Here is a 12,613-nt window from a genome sequence, read left to right on the forward strand (position 1 = left end):
ACCACAACATCTATCAACAGATAAACAAAGGGTAGAAGATACATATAACACAATGTTATTCAAAACAGGGAAATTCACAGGCTGCAACACGAACACAGACGCACTCAGAAGACGGTGTTATATGGAGCTAGCCAGCCACAGAGGACAAATGCGATATGACTGCATTTAGAGGAGACACTTAAAACAACTATTTGCTGTGTGGGTAGCACACGTATAATCCCAGCCCTGGGGAGGTTGAGACAGGGGGATTTGTGAGTTTCAGGACAGCTCGGTCTACATAGCAAGACAGTGTATCACACAAACATCAAATTTATGGGAATCAGAATGGTGGATGCCTGAGAGGTGGGGAGCAGGGCAGGTAAGAGCATTAGTATTTAATGGACACAGGAGGCTGTGCTGTCAAACTGCCCTCTAATGCTTGCTTCTACTCAAGGGTTAGTCCTTACTCTCAACTTTTACCAGGGAAGCTTCCTTTTGCAGTGTGTGGTGGGTACAGCGGAGACCCATAATCAGTCACAGTGCAAACGATGACTGATGAGTGTTTAGCCTTGAACAGGGCTCCCATTGCTCCTCTCCAATGGCTGGAGAGCATGAGGGAAGAAAGGAGGAAAGACTGAAGGAGTAGGAGCGTTCTAGTTTGTTTTCTGTTGGTGTAGGAAGGGATTTATTTCAGCTTACAGGCCGGAGTTCAGTCCTGAGGGAAGCCAGGGAGGTCAAGCAGGAACCGGAGGCAGGAGCTGAAATAGAGGCTGCGGGGAATGCTGGACATTGGCCTTCTCCCCATGACTCGCTCAGCTTGCTTACTTACATAGCCAGGACAATCTACCCACAGTCGGCTGGGTTCTCCAGAGTCAATCAAAAAACTTCCCGACAGATATACTCACAGAACAGTTTTCCAGTGGTAGTTTCTTAATCGAGGTTCCGTTTCACCTGGAGACTGTAGTTTGTGTCAGTCAAACTTAGAAAAATTACCCAGCACAGGGTAGATGGGAGAAGTGTTTTAAAACAGTGTCTCTGAGACATGACCCAGCCTTTGCACTTAGGAAATCACAGCAGACGTGATTACCTGCACAGGATTGGGCCCTTCAGTGGTCTATCACAGATAGGGGAGGGGCTTGGGAAGACACCCTCTCTGGGATCTATTGGAAGTTAACCCATGGAGGGCAAGTCATTTTCTGTAGACGTGTAGCCACTGAGTAGCACCTATGCCCATGCAAGCAATCCTAATTAAACTTGGTGGGATGGGCACATGCACATGTGCACATACACACACACACACATGCATACACACACATGCACACACATGCACACATACATACAGACACATACACAGAGAAGCATACACACATGTACACATACATACAGACACACACACATAGAGGCACACAGACATCTATATATACACACACATACTAAGAGAGACACACATACAGACACATAGATACACACATATACACACACACAGAGACTCACACACATATACACATATACAAACATATATACATACACACAGAAACACACACACAGAAGCACACACATACATGCACACATACATACAGACACATACACAGAGAAGCATACACACATGTACACATACATACACACATAGAGGCACACGGACATCTATATATACACACACATACTAAGAGAGACACACATACAGACACATAGATACACACATATACACACACACAGAGACTCACACACATATACACATATACAAACATATATACATACACACAGAAACACACACACAGAAGCACACACATACATGCACACACATATACACACACACAGTCACACGGACACACGCATACATGCACACAGAGACTCACACATGTATACATACACACAGAGACTCACACACACATCTATGTCTACATACACACAGACTTATACACACAGACTCACACACATACACACACACACAGAAGCACACACACACATGCACAGACATATGCACACATACACCTAGACACACACACACACACACACACACACACACACACAGGACAGTAGACAGTAGGAGAGGAACGTATTTGGAAGTAGGGGCTCTGCGGGGTTAGGAGGGACTTAGGGTATAGGGGTGATCACAGTAGCTCATCTAGGCATATGGAATTCTCAGCAAGCAAATAATGAGAAGGTTTCATTTGGAGAGGATGAGGAAATTTTGGAGGAGGAGGATGGCAGTGAGGACACAGTCATAGGAACAGAGTTATTGCCACCAAACTGAGCATTGAAAAACGGGTGCTGCGTTTTATGTTTCTTTCATTATAACGGCAACAAAAATGTTTTAGAAATAAGAGAGGGGGAGGAGAAAAACTCTAATGTTCTTATTTTACAAAACAGCACCCTTGAAGGAACCCTTCCTCAGGGCACAGCACCTCCTCCAGAAAGCTGAATGGTGGAGTTCTTCCGATACTTGGCAGGGATGCCCAGGCCAGTCCTGCATCTGCGAGATGAGTTTCTGAGAGGCTCCGCTGGAGTCTGAGCGGCACTGAGTGGACACTGAGGCCCCTACTTGCTCTTCAGAAGCAGAGGAAGAAACTCTCAGGCTGTGGATGTCACGGGCAGGCTGGCAGTTCCCAGGCTTGCCTGGTCATTCGTGTCACCCAGTCCCATTCCCAGGCTCTACCTCGAGCTTCTCAAAGCAGTTCCCCAGGATTTGTTTCGCCTTCTTTTTTTTTTTTGGTTCTTTTTTTCGGAGCTGGGGACCGAACCCAGGGCCTTGCGCTTCCTAGGTAAGCGCTCTACCGCTGAGCTAAATCCCCAGCCCCTTGTTTCGCCTTCTTGAGACTGGGTCTCGTGTAAGCCAGGCTGGCCTTGAGTTCGATATGTAGTGGAGGGTAACCTTGAGCTTCAATCTTCCTCCTCCTGGGATTACACGGATGCTGCCCTCTCGGTTTGGGAAGTACTAGGAATGTAATCCAGGTCTTCCTGCACGAGAGGCAAACACTGGAGCAACTGAGCTAAGCCGCGTCTCTGGGTTTTCTCTTTATTGTTGTTGCAAAGAAAATTGAGCTTGAGATGAACTAAAATCATCAGTAAAATCTGGAAAACAGTGTTGAGGGGCCGGAGTATGAGCTTTGTTACCTTGACAGAGGAGAAGACACTGGTGCAGGTTGCCTTCAGTGAGGGTGCAGTTGAGACCCCAGCACCCCAATGGAAGAGGCAGTCAGGAAGTGCTCCCCAAAATGTTGAGGGCTGCTGTTTGGGGAGCTTGGAGGCACAGTTGTATGTAAATGGAGGGCACTGATGATTGAATGATGTGCAACCTGTTAGCAGAAGGGACTGGGCTCCTTCCCAATCTGTTGTACCTATCTTATCTCCTGGAAGATGGCTCGTTGGAGGAGTGGCTTAAGTTTGGATTCTCTTTACTCTTCAAGTACTTATCCACATCACTTAACTGCAGCAGTAATGTTATTAAAATCTGTCACGGGAAAGCAAAACCAAAACCATGTACTAAATATGAGAAGGTCTTGAGATAAAGTCACATTAGCTGGGCACTTCCCCCACCCTGCAACATGAGGGTCTCCAGTTCAAGGCCAGCCTGAGCTACCCAGGGAGACCCTGTCTAAGCAACACACACACACAGAGACTGACACACACACACAGACACACACAGAGACACACACACAGACACACACAAACACACACTAACACACACAGACACACACACAGACACAGACACATAGAGACAAACACACACACACACACAGACACACAAACACACACACACAGACACAGACACACACAGAGAGACAGACAGACAGACAGAGAGAGACACACACAGAGACAGACACACACAGAAACAGAAAGAGGAAAACAGATACACAGTGAGACAGAGAAACAGAAAGACACACAAAACACACACACACACACACACACACACAAACACAGAGACACACACAGAGACACACACACAGACACACACACACAGAGACACACACGAACACACACACACACACACACACACACACACACACACACGAACTGCTTACCCTCCAGAAACTTCAAAGCAAGGATATATAAGCTGTAAGCCTCTAAAGTTCCAGAAACTGATGGGTATTTTGTTTCTGGAAATTCAGAGAATGATCAACAACAATAAAGTCAAAGTTTTAGTTTTCCACTTCAACTCAGTTAAGGAAAAAAAAAGAGGAAAAAGAAAGAAGAGAAAAAGGAAAAAGAATGAAAAGAAAAGAGAAACAAAACTTTTCTGGATTTTTCTCATGTTCAGATCTTAATGATTCTGTCTTACCAGGTGAATTTATATTGATTTTATTATGAAGCTGCTTTATTTTTTTAATTTGCAGAAACTACCATTAAATGTTTTTGATACAGGGTTTATCTGTGTAGCCTTGGCTATCCTGGAACTTACTTTGTAGACCAGGTTGGTTTTGAACTCAGAGATCTGCCTTCCTCTGCCTCCAAAGTGCTGGGACTGTAGGTATGAGTCACCACACCTAACTGATAGTTGTTTTTAGCCTTTGAAAACTGTTCCCCGTATAGCAGACCATGGTGATACATGCCTTTAGTTCCAGAACTACAGGGGCAGACAGATTTCTATTAGTTCAAGGTCAACCTGGTCTACACAGAGAGTTCCAGGAAAACCGGGGCTACAGAGACCTTGTCTTGAAGAAGAGGAGGAGGAGGAGGAGGAGGAGGAGGAGGAGGAGGAGGAGGAAGAGGAGGAGGAGGAGGAAGGAGGAGGGGGGAGGAGGAGGAGGAGGAGGAGAGGAGGAGGAGGAGAGGAGGAGGGGGAGGAGGGGGAGGAGGAGGAAGAGGAGGAGGGGGAGGAGGAGGAAGAGGAGGAAGGGGAGGAGGAGGAAGAGGAGGAAGGGGAGAGGGAGGAGGAGGAGGGGAAGGAACTTAAAGTTATTGTATAAGATCTGCCTTTGGAAAGTCCCTATTGGACTCAGACTCATCAATTTGCCCGGCTTGTATTTAGGTGCATGTGACACACAGCGTGAATGTGCATGATCACTGAGACTTGAACTCAAGCCACCATGCTCGGCAGCAAGCACTTCTACCCACTGAGCCACCCTGCAGTCTATCATGCTTTTACATAGTGACTCCTGGAGCCATTGGGACATCTCAAATATACAAAAGCAATGCATGTCAGGTAATAATGAGATACGGTGAAGGTTTGAGGGTTCCTACAGATGAACGCTTACTAACCTCAGGCTATTGTTATCAGGAGTTCCCAGCTGACAGAGACGAAAACATTAATAAAAAGAAACGGTTAGCTAACGGGACAGTGGGTTGTATGGTGGTGACAACAGAACAAGACGCTGAGTTCCTGCGTCCCTCCCCCACAGAGGCCTCCAAGACACCTTATAGCACAGCTGGTTTAGACTCAAGGCGACCGTCCTGCCTCTGCCTGCTAAGTGCCGGGATTGCATGCATGAACTGTTATACAGGAAACACATGGAGTACTTAACATAAGCATTTCTCTAAACCTTTCAAACTGTGATTCCTGTGGTAAGGAATTACACATTAGAGAGAGAATGGTTGAGGGGGTTGCGGGAAGACAGTCAGATGAAGAAAATGTAGGCAGACTGTGGTGTCAGGAGTTGGGAGTAGCAGGGGACATTTCTGAACATGGACAGAGGGGCTAGTGGAGTGTCAGCAAGACGCAACAGATGGGGTTTCAGTCAGTGGGAAGAACAGGGAGAGGACCGTTAGCTCCTGGCCCACGGAGCCTAACAGGGTGATCAGAGGCTATGAGGCAGGAGCAGATCCAGGAGATCACTGAAGAGAAGCAAAGTCCGCATCCTGAACAGCCCACGGGGAATGACAGCTATCAAAGACCTGTGGCTACAGAAATGCCAAGAGACTCATGTCCCAGTCACAAATATTCAATCGCATGGTATTGGTTCAGAACTCAGGTTGGAGAAGCAGGTGCTGGGGAGGCCCAGAGACAGTCAAGCAGCGAAACTCATTGATTTCTGTCCTTGTGCAGTCACTGGCAAGTTTTCCCCACGATGCTTCACTTTTAGGACTAAGGAATGTGAGGTGCACACACTCTCTACTCCTCAAAGACAGGAATGAGTTGGAATACGTCATTTTGAGTGAGTACACGTCGTTTGCGCTTGTCATCTCCTACCTCACTACTGGGGAGCAGTCAAAGCCCGGTGAGGGAGGACAGAAAGACTACCTTCACCATCCAGCCCCTTCCACGTGATTTGGAGGAAACCGGCTTGAAATCATTTTGTGACTTAGCAGGGGTCACGTACGCTATCAACTGATGTAACAGGGTGAGCCAAATTCCTTCCCAATGGGGAACAAGGGTTGTAGATTAAAAAGATGGTGAACAGAAGTCAGTCAGCCAGTGAGTAGTTTCTTCCACAGGGGGCCAGACTCTCAAAGATTCTCATCTCATCGGGCCAGCAAGATACAATGGAGTTGTGTCGTCCCCCTATCCGCCCCCCGCAACCCCCTCCCCCCCTGGTCTTTTCTGCCACAGAAACCGCCAGTATTTGAAGCCAGAACCACCTCTAGCCATTTGCTTTCCCGTGTCCTTCACCTCAGTAAGATCTTCTTAGTGATGGCAGGGTTCTCTGCCGCCCGCGAGCCGCCATCTTGCTCCAGACATCCTGCTGCATCTGTGTTTTGTGTATTTGGGTGTGGCTGTGGGAGTTCCAGGGGCTGGCTGGAGAGTCTGTCCTCAGAGGCTGTGTGGAGCTCATGAGTGACTCCTGCTGCTCTTGCTGGCTGTGGCATAAACTCAGGAATCCAGGCGGCTGGTGGGAGCTCACACGTCTTTCTCTTTCGCGGCTGGTGCCAAAGGGCCCATTTCTCCCCCCATGAAGGGACTGGTGTAAAATCACGGGGAGGGGATCAGCCTCCCCTGAGGGTCAGAGCGTCATTAATGCATTAGAACCCAAGAGCGTTTTAGCATGGACTAATTGGTAAGATGAGCAGCCTATTTACAGTATCCAGATCTTGCTGCCATAGCCCCTCCAGTGTGTGTGTGTGTGTGTGTGTGTGTGTGTGTGTGTGTGTGTGTGTGTGTGTGTGTGTGTATTACAGCTCAGCGCTACCACACCCAGCTGTAAACCACATTTTACTGTTTGGTGGGCAAGACACCCAACGTTCTTAAGGAATTAAATCTTTTTTTTTTTTTAGAAAGTACAGATTAGGACTGGAGAGATGGCTCAGCAGTTAAGAGCACCGTCTGCTCTTCGAGAGGTCCTGAGTTCAAATCCCAGCAACCACATGGTGGCTCACAAGCATCTGTAATGGGGTCTGGTGTCCTCTTCTGGCCTGCAGACATGCATGCATGCAGGACACTGTGTACCTAATAAATAAATCTTTAAAGATACAGGTTAAACATTCATAATAAGAAAATAAAAAGTTCAAAGTACTCCAAAATCTGAAACTTTTTGAGTTTCGCGACACAAGCAGAAAATTCTACACCACATGACTATTTTGTACACAAACTACATGTGTATCTGCATAGACACGCATGACCTTGAGGCTCTGTGAGGCATACGAAGTATAGAGTAATTTTGTATTTAATTTCTTATTTAGACTTAAGCTTCATCCCCAAGATAGCTCATTATTTCTGTGCAAATATTCCAAACTCTGAAGAAAACCAGTCCAAAGCAGAAGTGCTTCTGGTCCCAAGCATTCTGGATGCTGGGTCCTTCGGTGTGGAAGATTCAGTGCTGGGTTTAACCAGGAACTGCGCTATGCCAAAGATCTGGGCCTGGAATTTGTGAAGTGTTGGCTCCGGCATCAAGAATCTGTCTTTGGCTTTTGTTGTTCAGGAATCCGAACCAGGCGAGTGCTGAAGGTGTAAAGAGAACCATACAAAGGACCCCAACGGAGGCCAGGAAACCAGAGAACCAAGGGGAGAGAGAGAAGGCCCAATTAGTGATGTATGAGGAAGCTAATTTCCATGGATTCTTACTTTAGAAATTGACAGTTACCAAGGACCTCAGCTGAGTTATTTGCAGCTCCATCCAGCCCCTCTCATGGAAAAATTAATCAATTTCACCCCCCTTTTTTCATTCCTTACATGCCTTCCTTTTTACTTCTTGCCTGGCTCAATTCACAAAGTGCTGGAGTTGGAAAAGCTATTATGAGGCCGGCCTACTACGAAGGCAGAGTGCTGGCCGTTGGCGAGGCAGAGTCACGGCCACAGCTGCCGAGGTGTTGAGGCCATGTCTAGTCTTCCCTCTCTGCCTGCTGAGGCCACTACCCCTGACCTGCTTTGGACTTGGAAGAACTTTAGAGGAGAGCCCGACTCTCCCTTGACAATGCCTCTGAAGTCTGGTATCCTCGTTGGCAGAGGTCATTTGCTTGCCTAAGTCACTCACGGATGCTCATCCGTTTGTATTCTGTCCTCACAGGAGACTCTCGGAACAGCCGGTCTCTGTCTCCTAGCAGAATAGCCTTGAAACCTTTCAGGCCAGTGTTAAATGGCCCCTAGGCTTTCTTTTCCTCAGACTGAGAATCGTAGCTTTGTTCCCCTCATTCCTCATGAGTCCTAGTCCCCATTCCCTTTCACATCTTTGTTTTCTGAATGCTCTCAGGGCTTTCTAAGATATTCCCCTTTGGAAGATACTTGAAAGAAAACAGCAGAAGCGTCTTCAGTTAGACTTAATGCTGGCAGCATTCTCGTCTTTACAATGAACCTTGTTCCCATTACTTGATTGGCTGCCAGGGCCTTGACTCCTTGGAGGCAGACCACGCCCATAGGGGAGTTCAGTTGGGCCACTTCTGGTAGGAAGGCCCTGCAAGAAAGAAAGGTTGGTGGCTTGCAGAACTAAAAACAACATCCAACATTTGTATGGGTCTTAAAGAACACGGAACAATCTAGATCTATCCAGACTTCCCTTGGATTCAATAGGGAATCTACATCTTGATTGTTTATGGTGGGGAAAAATGCAATTTTTAGAGGAGGAAAAATGAATTCAGAAAACAGTCAGATACGTTCAGATCCACAATAGCGTGTGGGCTTTATCTTGCGGTGTGGGTAGGCAATGGCTGTGGAGGCTAAGGGATGAAACACTGAAGTCAGGGTACGGATGGTGTCTTAGGATGGTGTCTTAGGATTGGGCGGGGAGGTAACTAGTGAGGGGCAATTGTGAAGGCCTGGAGTTCATTAACACAGTGAAGGATTCGGGTTACAAACTGCTAGCAGAGGCTGTGAGGGAAAGCCTGGAGTTAGTCGGATCAGCTGTGTAGATGAGTGGCTGCAAGAAATGGCATGGGGACCTAGATTAAGGAGAGTTCTGAGATCCTGGCATGTGGCTGGGAGAATGTTCACCGGCCTGTGATAACAGACAAGAGACTCCAATGGCCTGAAGGGGACAACCCAAGTAGACAGTGTTGCTTCTTCAGAGACTAGAATCAGGACAAAATTGAAGTCAGAGGCCATCAAAGTGGACCAAGGAAGTCAAACAAGGCCTCTTAGATGGACACCAGTTGAAAAATTAGCCATGTACTTGCCTTTAAAACTAGTTATTTGGAAAGGGGCTTTGGGAGTGGGAAGATTGTGAATTCAAGGCCAGCCTGTGTATCCATAAGAAGAATAAACAAATGAAGACGAAGAATTAAATGATCCAAATAAGGCAAAGACTCCTATAATATTTCTAAGGCCACAACACAGGCCGCCATTCATTTATTTTTACTGCTGGGGGATTTTCTTTTTCTGAGAGGGCTTTGTATGAACAGTTAGTAAAACTAGGAGCCAAGACTGAAGAGTGGGAGAGAAGTGGGCTGGGGATTGCTAAAGAAATCAGAACGGGAGTGTTTAAGTGTGCACACTTTGCTCTACAACTACGAAGACTGGAGTTCAGATCCTTAACTACCGTTCCGTTGCTATGAAGAGACACCCCCCTTGGGTTTATTTATTTCATTTATGGGTGTGAGTATGCATAGGTGTGAGTATGCATGGGTGTGAGTATGCATGGGTGTGAGTATGTATGAGTGTGAGCACATATGGGTGTGAATATGCAAGGGTGTGAGCACGTATGGGTGTGAGCACACATGGGTGTGAGTATGCATGGGTATGCATGGGTATGAGTATGCATGGGTGTGAGTATGCATGGGTGTGAGTATGTGTGTGTGAGTATGCATGAATGTGAGTATGCATGGGTGTATGTATGGGTGTGAGTATGCATGAGTGTGAGTATGTATGGGTGTGAGTATGTATGAGTGTGAGTATTTATGGGTGTGAGTATGTATGGGTATGAGTATGTATGGGTGTGAATATTTTGCCTGCATACATGATTATGTGCACATGTGCATGCCTTGTGTCATGGGTCCCCAGGAACTGGAGTTACAATTGTGAGCTACCACGTGGGTGCTGGGAATTGAACCTGGGTCCTCTAGAGGAGTAGCTGGTACTCCCAACCACTGAACCATTTCCAGCCTCAAGGAAACTCTTACAGAAGAAAAGCGTTTAAGTGGGGTCTTGTTTACGGTTTCAGAGGGTCAGTTCATTACTATCATGGTGGGGAGCATGGTCGTACAGGGGTGCCGGAGCAATAGCTGAGAGTTACAGCCTAATGTGCAAGCCAAGGAGCCCACGGCTTCTAATCCTCCAAACCACCACAGATCCCTAGCGCTTGTGGAGAACCCAGGCAGGTATGGTGGCCACCTGGAATCTTAGCACTGGGAGCTAGACACAGAGGAAGCTGGCCAGACTGGTCAAATCAGGAAGCTCTGAGCTCAGTGAGAGACCCTGCCTTGGTAAATAAAGTGGAGAGTAATGGAGGAAGACATCCTCATGTCAACTCAGGCCTTTACATATATGTGTATATCTGTCACCGGCATACACACATGCCCCCATGTATGCATCTATACATACACACACTTCACACATTATAAATTTAAAGAATAAAGTAGAAAAAAAGAACCAGGGATGGACAGATATTGAAGGGGTAAAGCAGACTTTTGGTGGAAGTGTTGCAGGGGAGAAGAGGTGTCTCTATAAAGCTGGGAGGGAGTAGGAATTCAGTGATCATCAGCGAATTTAAGCCTAGGAACAAGGTGGGGACCGGTGGATGAAAAATAACTAGGAGGAAGCATTGTGGGAAGGGAGAATTCAGGCTACACCTGCTTGGTAGGATTCTCTCCAAGACATCAGAGCAGTCATACATCACCTGCAGGGTAGAAGATGATGGATTTGATCAGATATTGAAGGCGGGGACTCAATAAACCAGCTTAGTAGGGTTTTTGGATAAAATTGGGCAACACGAAGGTGGTCTAGTCTGACTCAATCTTGGTCGAGGAGAGAGTTTTGTCAGAGCATCAGTCTTTGTAACACCAAAAGTACAGAGCACAGTCACAGGGCACAGCTTGGGCTGGAGCTCCGAGGCAGAATTCCACTTTTCTTTTCTTTTTAACAAAATGTCAGGGCTCTATCGAGTGCTTTTCGGTCTAGGCAAGAGTTCTGAGGGCTCTTTGGCCTTAGGGGAGTGAACTGGGTGTGAACAATGTCACTGACGTCAAATCTTTGCTTCTTGTAATTTTGAGAAAGTGGCTCTGTGAACCCTCCCAGGCTCTGGAGACCTCGGCTGCCTAGGTTAATGCTTTGTTTCATTCAGGTCATCTTGGAAACAGCGTGATGCATTGATAATCATTTTTTAGGAATGTACATCTCATTCACTTGCTATTGGAATGAAAGACAAAGGCTGGTCAGGTAGCTGGGGTGGGGGGTGTGGAGGTTCCAGGACCCATGTAGTGGATGTTGAAACCGAACGTCTGACTTCACATGCAAGGCATGACCCCAAATAAAAAAACAAACAAACAAACAAAGAGAAGTGTAACAAAACCTTTTTAAGAGGACAAGCTATAAAGTGTCCTCAATTTCCTATCACTGAAAGCATGCGGTGTGATCTTCGTGCTCTAGTTTTCGTTAATGAGTCCTTTTTAAACCTGGATTTAGCACTCAAGCACCCTTTCCTTTGGCAGTCTCCCATGTGTCAGTCAAGTTGCTAGCTGAGCTGTTGTTTTTATTGACCCTGCGGGTAAACGGGACTTGACTTGGCCACCATGAGCATTTTCTTACTCTAAGTTGTTCATTCTGCTTACAATGATTTTCCTGAAACCAATACAACTTTATTTTCAAATTTATAATTTGCAGGTGGATTTCATATAGTCTTTTGTTTTCCACCAAATGGTAGGCATGTGAGCGCAATATATTCAGAAAGTAGAAACTGGTGTTCTGTGTTTTTCTCGGTTGTTCTCCACCTAAGCTTTTTGCTACTTAACCCCGTGCTTACCTATTGGCCAGACGAGCTGTTCAGTAAGTGCGGGTGCTCTCTGTCTCTGCTTCCCTGTACTAGGGTTACATGTGTGCACAGCTATGCCTGGATTTTGTTTTGTGGATCCTGGGTGTTGTGTTTTATTAAAAGAAGAAAGAGTCAAGGATATGTTTGATACAGGGATAGCATGGTGAGGTGAAAAGAAAAGGGGTGCCTCTGTGGACCCATGCTGAGGCACCCTTCCCCCTAAGATACCAGCCCTATGATAGATATGGTATGGAATAGAGTTTATTTAGGGTACAGGGAGGGGATTTTGGGAAGGAGGGAGGAGAGGGAGAGAGGAGAGAGGAGGAGGAGGAGGAGGAGGGAGGAGGAGGAGGAGGAAGAGGAGG

At 46.6% G+C, this 12,613-nt stretch overlaps 1 long non-coding RNA gene across 1 annotated transcript; it reads right to left on the reverse strand.

Annotated features, from left to right (window-relative positions):
• Positions 1-7,495: 7,495 nt before the first annotated feature.
• LOC116883868 lies at positions 7,496-11,143 on the reverse strand. Its single transcript, XR_004385800.1, has 2 exons — positions 11,071-11,143; positions 7,496-7,792 (listed from the first exon to the last, which is right to left on the reverse strand). It is a non-coding gene; the product is annotated as an uncharacterized LOC116883868 (long non-coding RNA).
• Between the last annotated feature and the right edge of the window lie 1,470 nt (positions 11,144-12,613).

The sequence above is a fragment of the Rattus rattus genome, chromosome 14, assembly GCF_011064425.1.
Source record: "Rattus rattus isolate New Zealand chromosome 14, Rrattus_CSIRO_v1, whole genome shotgun sequence".
In the NCBI taxonomy this organism is placed as follows: domain Eukaryota; kingdom Metazoa; phylum Chordata; class Mammalia; order Rodentia; family Muridae; genus Rattus; species Rattus rattus.